The sequence below is a fragment of the Meleagris gallopavo genome, chromosome 4 (assembly GCF_905368555.1).
Source record: "Meleagris gallopavo chromosome 4, MGAL_WU_HG_1.1, whole genome shotgun sequence".
Taxonomy (NCBI): Eukaryota; Metazoa; Chordata; class Aves; order Galliformes; family Phasianidae; genus Meleagris; species Meleagris gallopavo.
The window spans coordinates 39,169,794-39,193,017 of record NC_139407.1 but is presented as its reverse complement, the minus strand read 5'-3'; the positions used below and the strand labels follow the sequence as shown (position 1 = coordinate 39,193,017).

Here is a 23,224-nt window from a genome sequence, read left to right as displayed (position 1 = left end):
TTCGTGAGCTTCAGGAATGGGTGTTTGTTGGGTTTCACATGGCTTGGAGAGTGTGCTTGTCTGTGGAGGAATGTTATTTTTAGGCTATATTTATGTTGAAGATAAGGAGATCTTCCACATAGGGCATCTTTTCAAGAAATCTTTCCATATAAAACGTTAGACTGAATACCAGAACTGCTTTGCCTTCTTATCCTGCCCCTCCACCTCACCCTGCTATTAACTGAGTGTTAAGTCTGTGATGAGAAGGAGTATAATTTGCATTGCATAATATATATGTATCATAAGTAGTTGTTGAATGCATATGTGAAAACTCTTCATAAAATATGGGGCAAAAATGATGTGAGTGTGACAAACAGCAGAAAATGAATGGAAAGACTTAACCTGTCAAGTGCCTATGTTTATATTTTTTTGCTTTTGAACTACTCCAGGAAGCTTTTAGTGAAAGTCATTAAGGCCAGTGAATTTGACTACAGTGAAATCAATGATAGATTTTTTGAAACAAGGACATTTAGAAATTTATATTTAAATAGTGGAATTTTATCATTTTATGCATCAGATAATTTCCATGGTTAGAGGCTATAGAGGTATAGAGGCTTTTAAAGTGCTGTTTATTACTTCTGTAACTTCTTCAGCATAATGCAAGAGCCTTACCTGTCACAGTAAATGCAAACACTTCAAATTTATGGTGTATTTCATTTCAATCAGCTATGTCAGACAACAGCTCTTTATTACATTGCAGTATAAATAAGAATATATGCAATATGGTAGTTTATACTTAGATTACGAATTATGGGCATACATTTAAAATGAAATCAAATCTGAAATCAAGCAATGGGAATGAAAAATAAGGTTATGCAAGTACTTTAGCTGAGGTGAAATCCAGAGTTATTAACTCTAGTGTGGCATGTACTGTGGGGATTGCACAGTCCAATTTCTCCAAACTTTTATAAACCCTTTTTCAATCTTTTCCTGTTTCTTTATCTCAATTGTTATACATCTGTATACATCTATATATATTGTTATAGATCTGTCATCATATTGTGACAGAACTAACTGCAAACTTCCTGCAAACTTGTCAAAACACCTACTTTACAACATGTAAAAGCTGCTTAGGACGTATAATTAGCATTCAAAGATATCATGTTGTCAGGTACTTGTGCCAGGGCCTTCAGTGGGGGATTTTGCTCTCTGTCCCCAGGCTCACAGAGACGGGCAGTGGGCAGTTTCAGTTTCTGTTGAGTCCGAAAAGCTGAAAGCAAGGATTTACAAGAGTGTTCTCAAGGAAACATTTTTGTTTGCTTTTTCTTCCCTGTTGTCCAGAGTGTAACAACTGTATATTTTTCTCATTTGAGAAAATTAATATTACATTAAAAAAAAAAAATTAATGAAATGTTTCTCTATATCATCCTGCTAAGCCCCTTTTTAGTCTCTTATGAGTAGATAGGTGCACTTGTATGCATATATGCACATGCACCTATAAAAATAAAATTCTGTTGACATCCCTGCTAATTTAACAGTATTGAAGCAAACTCAATGCCATTGACAAATTGTCTTGGAATTCTGATCCAAGACAAGTGCTGTGATGACAGCTTGGTCGCTTTTAATTCTGATTTTTCTTCAGGTGTCACTGCTAAGACAATCTGTTAGCTTCATTGTTACAGGGAATTTTGTCTTGTTTCTCCCATGATGAATGGTATTTCTGAAGCAAAAAATAATGTGATTCAGATTTCACGCTACTTTTGTATGTCATTTCCCATTAATGCTATAGCCTGCTATCATGGATTTAGCACTTGAAGATCTTGTCTGGTATTGTAAAATGTCTATGAGAGCAGATGAAGTATTAGTTTCCAGTTCTTCATAATGAAGCCTGTTCTCCCTTAAATTCTGGTCAAATTTCTCTTGATTACTTTTCTTCTAATTCATCCCATTTTGATGAACATGGACTGTTTCAGTTATTCTCTAAAATCTTGTCAAGGATTTATTGACAGTGTAACTTCACAATCATTACAATATCAGTACTTGCTCCAGAGTGGTTTGTTCCTTCACTCATGACAAACTTTTATCTGTTGTTTGTCCCATGAATCCTGGGCACTCATTATTAAGGGGACAATTGGTAAGCACGGTTTCTGCTTTCCCAATGCTTTCTCTGTATCGTAGCACTAATATAGCTTTATCCCTTTTGGGTTGGCACACTTAGTGAGCCAGGAACCAGGAGAGAGGTGGTAGGATTGAAGGAAGCATCACATAGATGTAATCCTTTGTAAGTAGACATGGGTGCCTGGCTAGTTCACAGTGCTTAAAGAGAACTGATACTCAACAGTGTAGTCCTCTGCATCAATCGCTGCATCAACATTGTTGATTTAGAAGAAATATTAATGGGTGTTGGCAGCACAGTGGAAGCTATATTATGTGAAAGGGTTAAAAAAAACTCCAGTTATTTTGCAGAAGCAACACGATGATAGATATAAAAAAGAATGAGTTGTCTTAAATTACATTTCTTTAACTGCCATCCTTAGTGTAATAGGGAGTAATATCTAGGATACAGCTGTAATATGGTATATGAGTTTCCACATTTGGCTAAGCTGCCTACAAAAGTGAATGTCCCTAGTGCAGCTCAGCCTAGTCTGTTAAGGATGACTGAAATAAATCAGTTTTTCTTCTTTCCAAGTAACAGTCGTGTCTGGTACAACAGATATACGTGGTCACAGTTCATTTTAGTGGGGTAAAAGAAGAACACTTGTAGTATGTGTGTATGTTCAGTATTTTGTAGTAATAAAATTTTTATACTCTGTCAAAGATAGCTTTTCTATCTTCAGTAGGCTTGATCCAGGCCTTATTTCATAAGAAGTGGGTAGGAAGCATATCCCTGAAAAATATATTTACTAAAAAACATAAGCATTTGTTTAACAATGGTGACAGTGTTAGGAGTACAAGTTTCAAGTACAATAAAGAGAAGGAACTTTTATTTTTTTTAGATCATTAGTAACACTGGCAAATCAGAATAGGAATTCTTGAAAAGAGAGAACATTTCCTGAAAATGGCAACCTTCAGGCAGGATGCTGAGGAGCCACAGTGTGCTCTGACTGGCTTTCATGTCAGTCTTTGCTGGAATCTGGAGTTATCCTGTCTCATAATGGGAAGCAGAATCTGTACCAGGAGATATATTCCACAGAACAGCCAAAAAAGTCAAATCAGCTGCGGAGTGGAAACTCAATGTTTTTGCTACAATAAACTTCTAAAACAATTAAGGTAAAATTCCACTGATCTTAGTGTTTAGCATAAATACAGAAGTCTAAGCCCACTTCAGGGCCACAGTTCTGTTATCTTCTCAAAACTTTTTTTTTTGTGCATGAACTTCATCTACTTTCTGTTTAGTTGTGCTTTTGTCTCCCCTTTCAGTCCTTATCAGCTTCCACCAACATTACCTCATGTGCAGCTTTATCAGGATTTCCAGAGCTTTTTCACTGAAAATCTTTTCCACCCTGGAGCTTCCCATTCATCTGCATGCACACTTTGCTATCCTATTACAACAAATCTGGTTTCTGTCACAGCAGCATATCCCTCTTAAACAGCAGTCAAATTTTCCAGCAGATAGGCTAAAATCATTGATTACAACAGAAAAAAATGTCAATAGTGCTTAGATGATTAGTAGCACCATGTTAAATATGATAAATTAGATATGGAAATGAGAAGGTGGGATACTATGAGTATTGCAAACAGCGCATAAAAATCCTGAAGTCCACAGAGGAAACATTCAGGAACCGATTTTCTCCAGACTGGCCTATGGCTATTGGAATTATTTTGGCAAAGTTAGTGGCTTTTATACTGGTATAAAAACTGTGAAAGGGAACAACTCAATGTCTGGTTTCTAGAGATTAAAAGGAAAAAAATACACTAGTTTCCTGTGCCATTTCTGAATGCAGATCTAGCATGTACGCTGCTCCTGAACTATCTCTGAGCTTACACATACATGACTTGGGAAGGTGGGAGGTCACCCTCACTGCAAAGCCTCTTACTGAAGGGATCTAGCTAATCCATATAGCCTAGTTCAAACTAATTAGGGTAGACAAAGGCACTGAAAAGAGAAAAATAGATCGCCTATCCTTGCAAGATCCCTGGGGGGCATGGGAGTGGAGAGGGAGCTGCACAATTGCTGACTCTGAGGAAGGATCTGCAACAGAGTATGCAGTGCATGCTTTCCAGCACCCTCTGGCATAACTGACAAAAAAGCAGTGGCTCTCAACTTTTAAAGGTGAACTGCAAGAGCAAGGCAGAAATGAAGCCTAATTAAGCACCAGTTTCTGTGCTGAGCTCCTCCTCTGGGGAGGCAACATGGGACAGTCAGAAGAGAAGGACATTAAAATGCCCTTTATTTGAAAAATTGTTTCATGCCCATGGACTCCTCTCAGGGTCAGTTTGCTTCTCTGACACATCATCATTCTACAGTAGCAACAGCAATATATATATATATATATAAAAATATGTATTAATTGCAATGAGTGTGAACTGCAAGTTTGATTTATGTATTTATAGATTTACAAAGACAAAAAGGAGGCACAAGGGTTTATCTAACCAGTTCTTGTTCTAAACTCTTAACGTAATTAACAATTTTCCTTAAACATGCATAATTTTCCCTGGACTGAGAGTTTGTTTATAGTGTAAGTTCTCATAAGCCACTTTTTGATTAAGTGATCTCAGAATGACCAAGCAAATAAAAATCCAGTACCCCAAGCCCCCCACCTGTGTAATGATTATAGGGTAGAGATTCCCTGCATTCCACAGAACCCTCAAAACAGGTCTACAGGGCAGAATACTTTTTTTTTTTTTTTTTTGTAGAAATATTTTTTGTGATATTGTCTGTGACAAAATTATAATAAAAAAGAACAGTGTATAACTCAAATGAAATACATATTTAAATTTTTTTCACATTTATGCAGAGAGTTGACTGGCCTTCCAAGAGCGCGCATTAGTGCATTAATATTCTAGGTGGTTCAGCACTTTTCTGAAGATCAGGGCCTTTTGCTGTGTTGCCAATGAGAAACATAAATTCATTGGTCACCACTGGAAATCTTGGTTGAAGCCTGAAGAACTTTTAAAAATAGTTAGTGTTCAAAATTTATTTTCTTCTTTATAGTTTTGTCCTTCCTTACTTCAGCATTTCCCTTTAGAAGGACTTCAAAGAACATGAGCAAAGCTGCGTGGTGGCTCATGCAGATCACCCCTGCAGGTTACAGTTATAAATTTCCTCTGAACCACCTTCACCTCTGCTGTACTTCGGGCATCTCTTCTGCTCTGATCTCTGTGTTGCCTGTGAAAATGAGAAGCTGCTATCCAGAAGCACAGTTGATAAAATTTTCACAGCTCTTTTAAATTCCCTGCAAATATATCCATCTATGCTGTTTTGACCATGGGGGCTTGCAATCATGTTATCCAGTGATGCTCTCAAAAGTTGTCTTTTAGTCAGATAGCAGTCTTTAGCATCTAATTATCACATGAAATAGATAATTTGGTGGTGCTGTAGTGCTATGTAGCAGAAGCCAATGAAACCATTGTACCACGGATCAGTACAAACCCAAAGAACTGAAGACGACAAGTTCTGCAGAAATACGCTTTTCATGTGCAAAACAGCACATGTTGTCTGACTAACAAAAGCTCAGAAAGAGACAAGGAGTGGAACTGTATTAGATGGATACCCTTTATAAACACGTAAAAGCAGTGGTCTGATAGGAGATTTTCTTTAAAATCTTACAAGTAATTCTTCTGTATTTTACATAAGCAAATTCTTAAGTATTATACAAAATACCCCTGCTCTTCATTGCTAAATTGTTGATAAAAAGCAAACACAACCGAGTGATTGGAAGTTTGAAGTGCAAACAGATGTTGCTTTCGAATTAACTTGCTTTGCTTAACCGCTGACTCGCTGTTGCAGAGGAAGATGAATCAACTTTGCATGCTGTGGATGCTGGCTGCCAATCTGCAGCATGCAAATGAAATTGTAGCTAATCCCTAAAAGGCAGTTCGTCTAAATCTAGTGGATGGGTTAGTTTTTAAATGCAATTCGACTGCAGTTTGCCTTTGCAACCATCTTTTTTTTTTTTTTTTTTTTTTTTTTTTTGGTAGGAGACTGCCAACTGCTCCCATCAGCAATGGAGTAGTATAAACTGTGAGAGGTGGTTTAATCCAGCTCACAGTTATGTTGTGATTTACTAATCAAAGTGCCTCAAAACACAGTTCTTGTACAATATTTGTTTCCTTATCAAGCAGAGCACTGTGTACCGACGTGTACGATACAAGGCACTTTGGCAGTAGGACAAGAGAGTGTAAAAGTGCACGTTGAAAAGATGGAATGGTTTGGATGCTGTTGAAATGCCAGAATCTTTGCTTGCAGTGTTTGCTTCCAGAAGATCATTGTAGGCATATTCAGAACTCTAAATTCTGCCAAAATGTGAGTTCTAAAAAATGACTTTAAGCTGACTTTGCCCTTATTTTATTGCTCTTGTGCCATGTCAGCAGATCTCAGAAACCTCTCTCTCTCTTTAGTCATGTGACGTAAAATACTTATTTGTAATTAGGTGTCAAAAATAAAATGATAACAGCACTCTAATTGCAATGGGTCTGTCTACCTGAATGCAAATCTCTCTCCATTTGAGTAATTAAGCTATGAAATTTAGAGTGCTCAAAGCCTTTGATGTTTTGAAATAATTAGCAATATGGGGAAAGATACCGTTTTCCACAAGTACCAACAGCTGATTTGTAATAAAACCAGTGTGTTTGGTTTTCTGTTATTAACTAAGTTGCATTATTCATTATTTACCAGTATTTTGCCAGCTGCCAGGCATTTGTAAAAATGTTTGTATAGCCCAAACGCACTGCATAGATGAACACAAATTGTTCCAGTCATTAATTACTGTTTATGTGCCTGTAGCTTGTAGGAATCGATCCTCATCATGCAACAGAGCCCTGGTGTGCAAGAAGCTGTACAAACAAATCCCAAACTGTTTCAAATTTGATAGCAGGCAATGCTGGAAAATGATCCAAAGTAAATAATATATATAAAATAATTTTAAGCATCAAATTATTTTGGAGAAGTCAGGAAGTTATCAGAAGGAACTGAAATAGAGAGCATTACATTTCATTGCAATTCATGGCACTGCAACCACTTAACCAGTTTCAGTGTTGTTTTTATCTTTATGGGACTGGTCATTCAGAATGGACAGTTCAGAGTTGTGTGAAGAAGTGCATACCCTTAATGTCTGTTGGATAGTTTGCAAGCTGTTGTATATTGCATCCCTGGGCCAGTGCACAGAATGCCTGGAAAAAAATAAACTGGCTTCTATCCTTGGTCATTGAGGTGGTAGGCAAACTCTGCTGGATGCTGGGCACAAAAAGGGGAGTGCTGGATCTGGAGGAGTAAGAACAGACAGTAAGCACAGCACAGGCAATGTGTTCCTCCAGCTGCAGGACTGCATTTCTTGCTGGGAGATGTACATTGAAACGCTTCACCTCAGAAAATGTGTTCAGCCCAGGTGGTTACTCCACTAACTTTCAGATGACTGGCAAGAGACAGACATGTGCTGTGGGAAATACTTAGTACTAAAATGCAAACTCCTACCCCTACAACTCTGTAGTATTTTCCAACAGTGGCATTTGAAAACTGCCTCTGTACCAGCAGGAATGATGTGAATCTTGCTCAGTGTTCTCATAGGGGAGTACAGTAACTCCTGGTTTAACCTCAAACTTGCAGCACTTTCATCTGCAGAACTTCTGTAGGCTTGATTTGGAAGGCTAACTGAAATCTGAGTCTATATTCTTACATGTGTTTACATCCATGTTAAGTATTTGTTCCTCATGTAAGTAGGAATCTCTTATTTAGATGGCTCTATCTTTTTATTTTCCTAATTATTTTATTATAGAATCACAGAATGTTGTAAGAAGCCCTAAAGTCCATCCAGTTCCAAGACCCTGCCATGGACAGGGCTGCCATCCACTGGATCAGGCTGCCCAACACTGTCCAACTGGCCTTGAACACCTTCAGTAATGAAGCATCCACAGCTTCTCTGGGCAGTCTGCTCCACTGCCTCACCACCCTCTGAGTAAAGAATTTTCTCCTAACATGTAACCTAAATCTCCCCTCTTGTAGTTTAAAACCATTCCCTCTTGTTCTATCACTGTCTGCTTATGTAAAACGTCAATATTTTATAAGCAGCTTCTAATGTTCCCAGGTCTTTAGCAGTTTCTGGGCTAACAGCAGAGTGATACTGAGTTCAGCTCCTGTAGAAGCACCTGACTGATCTTCAGCTAATTGTTTTTAAAATCCTGCCTGTAGTGACCTTCCAACTCTTCTCTGGGGGACCTGCTGTATTTAGCACCAACGATTTCATGGCATAAACTGGGGCCAGTAGGTTTATGTAACACTCAGGATAATGCTAACTTTTTAAGTGAAGAAGAAATAAGATATTGTATAATGTTTTGCAAGGCCAATGAAGAATAAGAAGCCTTATTAATTTATTGATACTAAATTAGCAAACAGTTTGCAGAGAGGTTTCAAAGCTGTTTACCTAAGATATTGTAAGCTAATTACTTTGGATGTTGATGCTGATCTCTGATGCTGAAATGTTTAGAATATAGCATTCTGATCAATCACTGCTAAGCTTGAATTGCTAATGAAAAATAAGAAGTAAGGCTGTTTCTAAACCTTTTCTTAAGTACTGGTCATGGATCAAATTTGAGTTACTTTTGTGGTAACTTAAGTGCTTTATTTATTTGGTGGGTAGATAGGGGTAAGGGATCAGGGAGTATCATTTATACTAGAGATCTTTCAGAGGTATATATACGGTCTTGACTGCATAATTTCTGATGGTGGTGTCTGTGTGCCTTAGCCAAGGAGCATTTTTAAATCCAGTAGATCAAAATATTCTCTTGAAGAACAGCAAACTTGGAGATGCTTCAAATGATGGCAGTGGGGAAAGTTTAGATGGAGGCTTCCATATGGAAGTTGTAATTTCTTTACTCCTCCTTCCCCACGGTATGTATGTCAGCATCAGAGTCAGTTTTTCATAAAATGCCATATTCAAGTAAAGGCAAAGGTATTGCACACCTGATACACCTGCCTCCGATTACACCTACAAGTGCAGAAGTAGTTCATGAAGATGCCATTTGCACACCCAGCTCCAGTTACACAGGTACAAGACAAGCTCAGTTTATTCGCTCATTTTTTCATAATCTGCTGTATTTAGTTCATGGAATGGGCACTGTAAGCACTATGATGTTTACATTACTTCTTCCTTCAGTTGTTTTCTTCCAACTGCTATCTATGCAGTGGGCAAAGCTTTCACCTGTAGTCAGAGTTCATTTTCAGAGATGTTACTTATATGGGTGATATGTTAAAGGATACAGGTGTCCTGTGAATTGTCTTAGAGAGGAGGAGGCACTTGAGAGCTTTTAAACTCCTAAATGACAGAGAAGAGATATAAATAGTGGCTTGTAGCAGTATTAAAAAGCTTCACCTACATAAAAACCAGGGCAATATTTACTACAAGTAATAAATATTTGTAATTGTTATGCGATGTTTTTCAAATTATATTTCATGTCTGTTTTTATTTTGAGCTATTTTTTAAAACTTCAGTTCCTCATGAAAACAAGTTGTATAGCTTATGGTATTACTCTAGCAAAATGATTTCCATAAATAAGGCAGGAGGCAATAGAAGGGAATGTGTATAAAGATTAATGCATCAGACTTTTAGGCTTACGCTGACTAACAATAATTTCTGAGTCTTAAGTTATTGGGAAGGAAATCTCTCACATGGAAACAGGCAACAAATTCAAAACTACCTGAGCAACATGGGCAATTTACTTTCCTTCCACTTAAAGAACTGTATTTTTATAGCCATTTTCCTTCAGCTTATTGATTTCTTATGCAATTTTCGCCTCAGACAGAGTGCAGTTAGATTTAGCACACAAATGGACACAGTAATTAATGCTTGTTTGTCAGGCTGATGCAGCCTGTGAGAGCAGCTGTGGGTGGCCCTATGCAGGACAGGCAGAGATGTGTTCCCTTCCTACTGCACAGGGAGGAGATCTGGGAGCTGCGGAGCAGGACGTGTCACCTCCAATGCTAGTTGCTGAAAAAACAACGCCAGTGCTGGTCCTTCCAGCTGGGTTGGATAAGAGATCTGTGGACAGACAGACAGTTAACATTTCCTTCTTTAAAAAAGAAGAAAACCCTACAATTAGATCCAACTGGAAAACAGCACCTTACCTTCTGTCACTTTCAAATTACTTTCCATTGAATTAGTTGTGGAACAAATAGGTGAAGAAAATGGCGGGAAATGTAAAGTCATTGTGCTAATTAAAGGCAGATAACAACCTTGCTGTTAAAACTTAGATACTGTAACAAAAAATAGTAACTAATGTAGTCTGCATTCCAGCTAGCACCTGGGAACCAAGTAGCATCTGTTTCTTTCGGAAATTTCAGCTTTGTTTCTTGGTGTGGTGGAAAAAATGGCACAGTTAATTAGAAATTGTCTCATTTTAGATAGAAATGCAAAGAGAAAATGGGTCCAAACTGTGAATATATCAACCTTTAAAGATGTAAAGATCAAAGAATGAAAAGCAGAATCAAGAAAGTAAAACTGGAGAAATAATGAAGATACAGTAAAAATATGAATTCAGAGCCGGGGTAAAAATTTAGCTCAGTTTTTATTTTATTCTAGCTAATGTCTGTACTTTTGCAGAGAGAGCAACCCACAAAACTCCTCACGGGAGGGAACTCCAGAGTTTGGCAGTCACTTCCAAATAAAGAACTGACGATCTTTTGCAAAGCAGCCATCTTTACAGCCAACTGTATCGATGATACAGTCATATCATCAAAGGTTACCAGTAGTACAGATCTGGAAAAGGCTTGCTACAAACTCATTACTTTTTATTATGTTATTAGCTTCTCTTACTGTACCTAGAGTAACAGAAATGCCAGCGCTGCAGCTCTGCAGACTGGAAAATGCTAATTATTTAATGGCCTCCAGTGCCAGTAAGTGAGGCAGTAATGATCACTGTGTTTTGCTTTCTGCTTAAAAAATATACTCAATATAGTTGACAATCATTAAAACAAGCCAGACTCAAAACACCTCACGCTTCCAATTACAAACAAGCTACATGCATTTTGAAATAACAATCTGGAAGTACTGAAGACCAGATGCAACCTTTCACCCTTCACATCTATCTACTTTCAATCCTTTCTTGATTTCTGCTGCCTTGCCGTTTGCTCTGTCACTGCATGGTGATCCCTGGGTAATAATGCTGTGCAAAGTATCTCAGGCTGGCAAAGCACAATTGGCTAGGTACAGGTCCCAAAAATCATATCTTATTAAAGGGTAAACTGATGATCAAAAATCCTTACATGAATGCCTTGTTAGACATAAATTATGAAGGAGAATCAGGAAATTCAGCTGTTCACAGTAAATTTGAACTGTGAAAAACACAGATGCGGGGTTGCTGGGGAACTACTTTGACATCCTTAGGAACCTGATTTCTCATTTTCACTGTCCTTGTTTCTGTCAGAGTTGCTTTGCATGTTGTGTTATTTTTGGAATGAGGCTTCTTTTCCTACAAACTTCAGAAAGCTTTCATCCATAGCTTACAGTTTGCACAGCCTCTGCTTACAGTTTGCAGGTCAGAAAACTGCCAATTTGCAGCACAGAACTTTGGTTCTCTCTTGATTATGACAAGTGCACTTTGTACAGAGCATAATGATGCTGATGTCTTTGGCTAGCACAGAGCATCACTAAGGGTAGTTTTGTGAGTGGCTGAGTACCTGATCTGAGGCACAGGGGCCCTGAGCATGCTGCAGAATGAGTGTCTAATGAGGCATGCATTTTGCATACTTTCACAAAGTACATCACTGTTTGTCTGCAGAGTGTAAGGCACTCAGAAGCCAGACACACAGTGGAACCAGAGAACAATTTTGAAATGTGCATGTCATGTTGTGATTGTTGCAAGGCTTTTCCTTCCAGAGAAGTAGATGTCCTGAGCTCTGACTTCTAATGGGGCATTGGTGCAAGGGGCATAGTGTGGGTAGCTCCTTCTACTTGAACTGCCTCTAGGAGCCCCGAGGCTCTTCTCGTTTATTCTAGGGACTGTGCAGACAGCTTTGCCCTCTTGCTCCACTTCCCTATACTCAGGAACACAGAGTTCATGAAATAATTAATCTTTTTTTGTATGCAGAAGGTGACTCTCTTGGCCTTGCTCATGCACACAGTTGTGAAAGCAACACTGGTCAGCAGCACTGTAGGACAGAGTGTGTGCCAGCAAAAGTCGCAGCAATGAGGGAATGTAGTAGTTCTGAAGTAAGATACAGGAAGATTTTAATTTGAAGATGAGTCTGGTAGAGAAAAGCATCCTGCTGGCATGGACCAGAGTCAATTCCTGTCATGGCCTGGTAGACATACTGACAGGAAAATACTACCTAGCAAGGCAACTGTGTGCAGTGATTTCTGCAGAAAATAAGGACTCAGTGAAAAATCATTCCTGGATCTGGGACCTCATTGTACAGAAATATGAAAAGTTGGATTGAGTGGAGATCTTTTAGCTCCACCTGGATATAGAATATGAAAAAGAAGAGTATGTTTAGTTTGAACTCATGTTCATTACTGCTTTTCTAATATTTTTCATTTGTGTACATTTGGCCTTATTTTAATGAACATAAATGAATGAATATTGTGTTTGAAATGCACACTGCCCTGATAGGAAGACTATCCTCCCTACATTAAAAGACACGTATAGTGTCTTCTGTATGTATACTGTCTATCACAGTAATAAATTCTGAGGTATTGATACACATAGTCTTTTTCTAAAAGAAAGCGATGAGCTTTTGCAATTTTTCTCTTAACTATATAATATCTCATTATTGCATTGTGAATTTATTTCCTCTAGCTCCAGTCCATCTTTGTGTTTTGTACATGTACTCTCTGTCCCTAGAAGATTTATGCATCTTGTTCTTGACCTCCACAATAGGATAACAAAAGCAAAAATTTTTAAACTCAACATTACAAGCCACTGTTTGCTGCTTATTGGGTGAGAGTCAGATAAAGCAGCTGTTTGAAGGGTTGTAACCTGTTTTTAAGCTTTCAATAAGGTAACAAATCAAGTCATGCATATAAGTGGTTCACTTGTGTGAATATCATACAAAAGCCCTGACCAGACAAGAGAAGAGCATATCTGTTCTATGTGTTACAATTCATAAGCCATCTCTAACCAAAGCAAAAATCAGGATTCTTCATAAATCACTGGTTTCTTTTCAGAAATAAGATGTTTCAATTCAATTTCAAGTGATATTTCGTGGGATGTGAGAGGAGGGAAATGAGCTGGTTGAGCTGGTTTGGCTGTAATCTCTTTACCTCAAAACTTAGACAGAACTGCTTTTCCAGCTGTGTATCTTACAATTTACTGAGAAAATTAGCAAGACTCATGCATTTGCAGGTGCTGGTAGCATCAGCTGGATTTCTGGGCTCTAACTGAATCCTTATTCTTCTTGAATACAATGAATTCAGTAGATGTGTGTGGTGGATTAACTTTGGCCAGCAGCCAGATGCTCACCTAACTGTTCTGTCACTCCCCCTCCTCAGTAGCACAGAGCAAGAGGATGGGATGAAAAAGCTCATGGGTCCAGATATAGACAGGGAAAGGCATATCCATTGCCATCTTGGTAAGAAAAAAAATGTATTAGGGAAGATTAATTTACTGCCAATTAAAATGGACATGGAGAGTGAGAAACAAAGACCAAAATAGAACAATACCTTCTCCTGTTTTTTCCTAGGCTCAACTTTGTTCCAAACTCCTCTACCTTTCCCCTGTCTGGGCAAAGCAGAGTAATGGAGCTTGTGGACAGTCCATAGCATCTCCCCTCTACCACCACTTCCCTCTTCTACTCCCGTTCCTGTTGGCTCCTCCAAGGGCTGTGCTCTTCCAGGAGACTCCACCTTGGGCACCTGTTTCTCCCTCCTCTGACTTCAGAGTTCTTTCTCACATTATTTTTTCTCACTCTTCCTCTGCCTGTCTAGTGTTTTGCCCTAACTTAAACATACTTTTCTGGAAGTGCCACCAGATCAGTGGACAGACCAGATGTATCATTAAAGCACTGCCTCCGAGTGCGATATTTTAAAGTGTTTTATTCCTACCATGGTAGAGGTTGATATTTTTTTGCCTACAGAACATTCTTTGTAGTTACTTACTGTTGTTAACTTTGCTAACATTTCTGTGGTTTCAGTTCAGCTTGTACGGTTATGATGAATGTTCTTCCATTAGCGGTTCTTCCCTTAAGACCATTGCAAACATTACTAACCTGTCTAGAAGTGCATTCAGCCTGGATGCACAAAGCCAGTGCATTGGTCAGGTGTCTATATTTGATGTTAACATCTGCCTTTTCCCTCTTGTTTTTATCTGCTCTGAAGTACTGCTCCCTCCTCAGTAATTCTACCTTTAATTGCAAACTATCATTGATATATTTTTTCAAGTTTGTAGTTCAGGTGATTAAGAAGTACAGTCTTAAACTCATGTTTCCCTGCTTCGCAAGGCAGTGGATTTTATACTTGAACATGGACCTAGGGCCCAATATGGAATCCCTGAAGCTGAACGTCTTTAGTTGTGGACAGTTTACAAGATTAAATTGCATATCAATATCTACATACACTGCTACCTGATTAATGCACTGCAAGCAGATTGCGGAATTGTGTTGTGTAGGTTTTTCAAGAGTTGGTTAATTTAGTTACTTTTGAAAATACTTGCCCATTAGATTGAATGTACATAAAATAAATCAGCCAAACAGTGATTAAAAAAGAAAGCATATTTGATCATCATATCGTGTAATTAAGACCAGTAGAGCACTGAGGGGCTATCTTGGATGGTAAGAGCAATTCCTGCCATAACAACTTGTGAAAGTGGAGGCACTGTACTGATATCAGATGAATATAATGTAAGAGATTACTGTAGGAGATTGCTGTGCCTCATCTGTAGCTGTGGTGCAGTATATAATAGGAGTGGTTTCAAGAGGGTCTCTATCTTGTTATGTTATGGTTAATGCATTTAAATAATCCTTTCTGGATGTGATGAAAAGGCACCTGACAGCCAGCCTGCCACTGAGACGCTCTTTCTGGCTCCTGTACAGTGGGACTTGTACCAAGTCCTTTTTCTGTTTCAGTGAGAGATTAAGTGGTGGTAAACCCTCCCTGATGCAAAGACCCTGTATATGCCTACCATGTAGATCATGCTATCAGTCATCTTTGAGGAGCAATCATTTGTACCCTGGAGCTGCAGTCCCAAAGGAAGAGCTGGTTGATTCCCACTGTATGCTGCACTCACTCGCTTTTTCCTTTTTTTCCTTTTTCACATTTCTTTTTCTTTTTTTTTTCTTTTTTCTTCATCTTTTTTTTTCTTCCTCCTTTTTCCTTTTTTGCCTTTTTCTCTTTTCCTCTAAAAACTGTAAGTCTGTAATATTCTCTTCTACAGAATCATTGTGACCTACGATAAAGGGAACTATATTAATCAGTGAAAGCTGAAACAGCACGTCAAGCTCATAAAAAAAATTATAGATCTGACTTGCTAACAATCATATCTCTATTGACAAATAAGGCAAACGATTGTTTCTCAAAGCCTTTGAGAAAAAGCAACCAGAGGTAACTAAGTACAGTTCCTTTTATACTGTATCTGGTGCAGTGCCGGCTGCACAAAGAAGGCAAAAGTTCTGATTCCCCTTTGGACTTTCTCTGAACTATCAATGCAATTTACATTAATAACTGTTACTGTACATGGAACAGCTTTTGAAAGGCTTTCTTGGCTCCCATGAGTGCTGAGGACTTCAAAGGGCAACAGGAAACAAAAGATTCACTTCATTTAGTTATTTCTATATTTAGAAATAAAGACATGGAATAAACCACACCTGAATATATTAAAGAGACAAGCATGTAAAGATGGAAGAACTGAGATGAAGCACAGCATAGCATGACCTCTCTCATCTATTTTGTTTTGTACAAATCTCAGTGAGTTGCTTGTATATTTCTGTCACATGCATTTTTGTGCTGTTTTATTTTTATATTTCAGTGTAGCATATCGACTGTTATCTGAAATGCACTGATTCGTAAGAAGTCTTACAAAAGAGCTGTGAAGTTAAAAATACTGAAATACTGAATACTCCTACCAATTTTTGGTCAGTTATAGAAATATCCAAGGTTCGTCAGCCAGCTTTGAAAGTGGTGGAGGGAGATGTGAGAAGTTTTCAAGATAGAATTTGGGTGCTATAACTTTCCTAGTTGTAGGACTTTTCCTCTTCTTCTTTTTTTTATTCTTTTTTTATTTTATTTTTTTTCTGTGCGTTGTTCAAGTCTGTGTTGATAGTGTAATGTTATGGATATAGATCCTATTTACCATGCTCATCAGAATGTATATTGTGTTTAATTATGATCTTCTTTTCTTTTGTTTATTTCAGGTATAACGTATCTCTCTGTTTTATTCTGACTTTTTGTACTGTGTTCTCAATTGTCTGCAATATTTTGAAGGTATTTTCTATCTATAACTCAATCTAAGTATAAAACTTCTGAACCTACTAGTGTGAAAACAGCGGTTCATCCCCTTTTCTAGGTAATTAGATATACGTTGTGAAATTCAATTCATATTTCTTTAAATGTGTAGGTGTAGATCATATCTCAGTCACTGCAGAGGGCTTTTCCTCTTTTAAGTCTTATTGATATGCTGGTGGAAAAAATGCTACATTTAGTTTTTATTTGACTGAAGAAGTCTCAGTGACTTTAATTTTTCCTGTCCTGATAAATGAGAATATACCTTTCTAGAGAAGCATCACGGCAAGTGGGCAGTCGTATTCTCCCACTTATGTGTCATGTGATATCTCCTTTGTTTTGTACTCTGCTTAGAGTACAACGTGGCCCATTTGGACAACTAAAGAATTGGCATTATTTTTATCCAAATTAATAAAAATTAATACATAATACTTCCTTTTATTACTTTAATTTTATCCTCTATTCCTGCAGCTTGCCCTGAAGGCTTTACTGTGAGAATGAGGAACTAAGCATGGTCCTTTGTAAACACTTGATCACTTTTGCTGGCATGGAGTGAGATGTCAGCAGTGGACCACGTACGTTACAGTGACATTAGGCAAGAAGATTTCAGTTTAGATGGGACAAATAAGATAATTCAATATCATAACAAACGGGCAGCTGTATGCAAAACAGAGCATTAAGATGGCAGTCACAAACAGTTCAGCTCCTTTTTTCTTCATTCACTGTGCTTCACACTTTCAATTCTTTCTACAAAATTACTATATTCTGAGCCTAAATTTACAGCTCTGAATTGTATGGATAACTCTGCATAGTATTTGGCACCATCTGATGTATATACCTGAAAGGTAGGTAGGGGGTAGAGCCCCAGTAGGGTTCTATAAATAGTAACCTATGTTGCTACCTCAGCATGTCAGTTCATTTAATGAGACACATGTGACAATCCTGCAAACTTTACAGAATCTGTCTAGAAGGAACGTCTTGACAGCATGGCAAAAATATCTGTGTCTTCCAGCAATGTGAGTCTGCACCAGCCTGGCACTATTTCAAAGTTAGGAGCCAGTGAAAAGATAGTGTTTCTAAATAAAACAGACCTGAAACAATCACTCTCTTTGAGGTTCTGTCATACCGTGTTGTGCTGCCACATCACGCTGCTGACAGAACTCGTTACATCAGATAATGTCTGACATGACTGAAAAACAACCTTATACATCATATGCTAATAGAAATGAATTGTGTGTCTTTTTTCGTCTTTTTTTTCTCTCCAAAAGATTATGTGCTGACTTTAAGACTACTGCTGTGCTCCCTCATCAACCCTCATTTATCTCTAAAACAGTGACTCAGAGTAGTCACGCATGCTCAAGAATGTTGCTTTGTTTAATTTTCCATGTTTTGTTTTCTTTTTTTCTTTTTTTTACAGACTTTATTAAATATCAGTATCAAAGATTCGTGGCTGAAAGCCACACACTGTGGGATATGTCAGTGTGAGGCTGACAGTGTATCCCTCGGATGCATTGTGAGTGGGACATGCAACTGGACATTCATAGATATGTGTCAAATATATATATTTAAATATTTCATGTTGAGAAAGAACCATAACAGACATCTAATTCAGCCTTTTCCACAACAACAGGCCTAATCATCTCTAATATTTGCATGTCCAGAAGTTTGAGTTAGAATTGCTTTCTTCCATTCCAGTTATCCATGCTAATGAAACTCAAAGTGAATGGAACAACTCATCTGCATAAGTTGTTCCCATGTAGATCTCATGTTCACTTAAAACTGTTCTGTGATTCGTTTCCAACTTATTTTCTTCATTGCCAATATCATACTTAGAAAAGTATGGAAATCTTTTTATTCTTCTGGTAGTAAAGACTTCAGTGTTCATAATCATTTCACTTGTGTAGCCATCATATATATAAAAAAAAAAATTAAATATTTTTTAGAGGAAACAGCCATGAAATAATTGCAATAGTTGGAGGCTTAGGAAAAATCCCTAAACCATGAGGCATGCGTTAAAGTTGAAAGAACTGCATCAATTAAAATCACTGGAATGTATGTAGCTTTTGTTTCCATCCACTGGCAACATCTTGCTGTGTCATATTAGTTTAGAAAAAATGTCTGATCTATATTTTTTCTTTCTTGTAAGTATTCATAAACTCAAATGGATCATTTTGTAATCTTCTCGTGGATAAATATTTTAGAGTAATTTCTAGACTTGCTACTTGACTTATTTTAAGCAATAGCTGATCTTGGAATTATGGCAAAGGTATTGCATGTGTGTGATTATCCCAGAGGGCACGGGAAGCACCAGAATTGATGCAACCACACTAAAAGTGCCCAGGCACAGCAAGTCTGGCACGTCCTTGCTGTCCTCACCTGGCTCAGGTCACTTGGCCAGGGCTAGTAGTTTGTCTACCTGAATAGGGCATAGATTTTGGAGAAACTTAGCAGAAACTCCTCATGTGGCCTGCCAAGTTAAAGTATGTCCCCTTCCAACTTTAAGCATGCTTTGATTCTGTGAGTATCCCAATTTGTGATTTGTTTAGTACTGTTTAAACTTCAAACAGTCAAGCTTCTGCCTTTCTGAGCCATCAGTTACTATGAAGCAGGTACACTTTTAATGGAACTCCGCACAGTACACTCAATGGTTTAATCATTTTTTCATGTAATTCATTTTTTTTTAAATGTAATTCATAAGTCTTTCACGCAATTCATTATGACTGGCTGAGCCAATCATACCAGATGTCTTTCCTAACATGCTGTTTTAAGTTTTTTTTTTTTTATTGTTAGGTTCCTAGCATCTGTATAAATGCTGTCCTTTGGTATGGGAGAAAAACTGGCGGTGTTTCAAAATTCTGCTGTAGCAGTGGGTGAAACGTAATTATTTTGTGCCTCAGGTCTTTATCTGTAAGATGGTAATGTTTTTGCTGCTATGGGGTGACAGGAAGTATTTTGATGATAAATAAAGTTTTGAAATGTAATGGGAGGTGGCAATTAGAGATGCTAGAAAAAATCTTACTAAGTATCTGTAAGCAGAATTGTTGCTGGAGATACAACAGTTCTACAATCTAAATTTAGGTTTTAAATGACAGCTTTGAAAATCAGCCTGGCTTTTACTTCTTTATGCAGAACTCCATACATAGTAAGGAATGGAAAGCACAAGTCAGAAGAACGCACAGTTAGCATCTCCTCAAATACTGAGCTTGGATGGAGTTTTTAAAAGGAATAAGTTCCGCCTTACTTTCCTCAACTATGTTAAAACTTTGGCATGACACACAATTTTGTTGAGAGTTTTGATGAATCTGGGGTTTTCCTTTCAGAATATTTGTTGAGTTTAACCAGAGGGTCAAACCATAAGATGAAGTTTATGCAGTTTGTTGGTGAGACTGGTGTTTTGGTTGGATGACAGCATTGTCAAATTCATTTAGTGCTGTGTTAAGACAAGGAGAATATTAGCATTCACACTCACAATTCCAGTCTAGCTGTGCTAGACATTAAGAGAAACTGCAGAAGAACATACTGTGCTTGGAAAAGTGAAATAAAAAGTTTGGGCTAAGGAGTTAGCCAGGATGGAATTCACTGTGTTTGCTGAGAAATTATATCTGAGATGGAGCTGTTATTTTATTGCTCTTCGGAACTGTATTTGTTTTAAGTTCCTAATTTGTGTAAAAATGTTTTGTTTCAGAGAGAAAGTAAGAAGGGGGAAAATGATGTAACGTAGGATATACAGGAGATCAAAGCTAAAGAGATAAAAGTTGCAACTACTGTTTGGGCTAGAAATTTCTCCTGAATCATAAACATCCTTAACTCTAGTGCTTCCTAGGCAGCTGCCCTGAATTCGGGACAGAGTCACAGCTGAAATGGAAATCCTCTATTACTGTGTTTTATGACCTGTGTTGGCTGCTGTTGGCTAGTTCCATACTTATGCAGGCACCAAAATGTCTGGGAGCACTCACAAGAAAACAGTAAACCAAACGGTACCGCCTAGGTCAGTGGCTCTAAAATAACCCCCTGTGGGCTATCTGGCTGCGAGCTTTTTTCTGAGATAGCAGCTGACTGTGGGCCAAGAAAAATCAATCTTGTATCAACAGATATAATCAGAACCCCTATGGTGGTAATGATTCTGTCACAGTTTTCATTAGCTGAGAATGCTTTTGTTTGGGGAATGGGTGTTCCTCCTCCATTACAGTTTTATTGGTGCTATATGATATACTACCAACCCAAGTTACCAAACTGCTTCATCTCCTTCCTGAAAACCAATACTGAATAGAGGGAGCATAAGCCAAAGGGAAATGCTGCCAGTATTCTAACCAAAGATCCATCTTCTTTTTGCTTCTGTTGGTTTGCCCTAAACCCATGAATTCTTTGCTCCGCAGTTCTCAAAACACTGCTGTTGCATTCTCTATTTTCAGAGCTCCTTGCTGCTCCCTTGGAAACTGCTCACCTCTCTATCCCATGCCTGTACCTCAGTCCTCTAGACCCAGCATTCCTCTGTCTCTGTTTTTTAATGGGAGATTCTTATTTGTCCTCCTTGTTTGTATTCAATGTTGCAGAAGCGATTCTTCATAGCTTACCAGGCAGTGAGGCTTGCAACTAGCCATTAAAAACGTCCTGGATATTTTGGGGAATTATTTGCATGTGAGGACAGTGAGAAGATGGCCTTGGAGCTGCTCAGAGTGCCCTGGTACACACAGGTAAGCAGCTCACATAAACTGCTACAGCAAGCAGCCATATTGATCTGTTACTACAGATTAGGCCAGCTCTTGTGGAGCACAGTGGAGCTATGTTATATTAAAAGATAAGCTTGCAAATGTGTTTGTGATGGTGCCAGGAGGGTCTGCATCAGAATGCACTCGGGTAACAATAATCAAGCTGAGACCTCAACAAACTAGCCAGGGCAACCCTGAGTAGTTTGGTTCACGAGATTAGATGACCATAGACAATCCTCCTGGTCTTGCACTCCTTTCACATGTGAAAGTACTTGGATGTGTATAAAAAGTTGGGCTTACCCAACTATCCTCCAGTGTCAGTGTTCATCCAGAATGTTCTGCACTGCTTCTCAAAGGCATTTTTTGGACCATGTTTATGCCCATGGGAACTATCTAATAATTTGAGCATAGATAACCAGGCAGGAAAAACGAGATCAATCTTTGTGATATTTTTAGTACTACTTATTTACTGCAGTCATCCTACGGATAGGCTGTTAGATGGCATATCAATATCACTGGTCGTGAAGAATGTGAAAGTGCATGAAAATGAAAGCTCTAGAAGTTTTATGAAGTAGAACTGATAGGTATCACTTCCAGTATCAGATAAGAACAGTTTTTACAGATGATACTGGGGAACATTGAACAGGACTTAAGAAGCCTGTGGTACTTTTATACAGTTTTTCCAGAATCTATTAGATAAAAGCCTGTGTGTGTACACTTTGAGTTATAAAAATTATGCTTCAGCTGTATCATAGATAAAAAGTGTGTGTGAATGAAATATATCAAATCATATTGTTTCCAGAAGTAGACTGTCCACATTTTTGTAAGAGGATTTTTGGATTATTGGATCTAATCAACTGATAAAAGCTGATAGTTAGAAAAACAGATTAGGACACACTTCATACATAAAGAATATATTTTCTTATGCTCCTCCAGTGCATTTGCATTGGATAACTTCTGGAGTTCCAACTTTGCACAGCAGTATTACTAAAGCCATTAGACACAGCTTACAACTTCAAAACAACATTTTAACATCTCTGAAGCCCACATCTTTTTTTTTTTAAAGCTGTGTGAAAAAATAGATTTTCACAGCCCCTTTGCAGTTAACCTTATGCAATCAATACAAGCTTTTTCCTTGCCTCCACCCTCACTGACAGCATCATGGAGGCTAAGGCTTTTTTTTTTTTGACAAATTTAGGAAAGTCTTATCCTTTTTTTCTGAAGATGTCAGAGGAGTTAAAATGATATTTCCAAGTTATTTCCAATGGCAAGAATTTCCTTTCTCAAATGCTTTCTTGGACATAGGGTGGGAGATAAGAGAAAGCCTGGAGTTGGAGCCACAGAGCAAGTGACAGCAGAAGGCTCCATGGGTTTTCTTTGGCTTGGTATTTCTTATTCCTAAGCTCACTGGGACACATTGTCCAGTATTAAATCTAAAGCCCTTAAATCTCTCTAAGACTGCCCAGCTGTTTTGCAGGCACAGGCTCAAAGACTTAAAAGTCATGGTACACAATGGGGATTTTGTAGCAAAAACTAGATTCCAGCCAAGCCTTCAGTGGCTTGAAGGCATGGATATGCTATGGGAGATGCCTAAGAGGCAGCACACATGCTGCAGGAAATTCTCCTGAATACAAGATAGGAATTAAATCTCTTCATTGTTCAAACTCTTTCACCTCTATTATGAGAAATAAATAAATCATATTTCCTAAAAACAAAGAAAGCACACAAATTTATTATTTTCACATAGGGGGAAGAACTACTGAAATAAGGCAACGCCACCACACTGTATTTTCTGAAAGTGGGATAATTCCTAGCAAACATTTTTCCTTTGCTATATCCTTTCAGTTACTGATAAGGGTTCTAATCTATTTAAAATCCATCATCAAAATTAGCTGAGCAAATGTATATCTGAAAGAACTGCAAATACTATTTTTTTCTTAAAACAAAGATGGT

The 23,224-nt window shown here is 38.0% G+C and overlaps 1 long non-coding RNA gene across 1 annotated transcript in view; it reads left to right on the top strand.

Moving 5' to 3' along the window:
- The window catches only part of LOC116216569 (uncharacterized), a 119,790-nt gene extending 98,559 nt beyond the window's left edge, over positions 1-21,231 (top strand). The window contains exon 3 of the long non-coding RNA XR_004159624.2: positions 21,116-21,231. This is a non-coding gene — a long non-coding RNA (uncharacterized LOC116216569). The remainder of the gene's footprint in view (positions 1-21,115) is intronic.
- Positions 21,232-23,224: the final 1,993 nt, after the last annotated feature.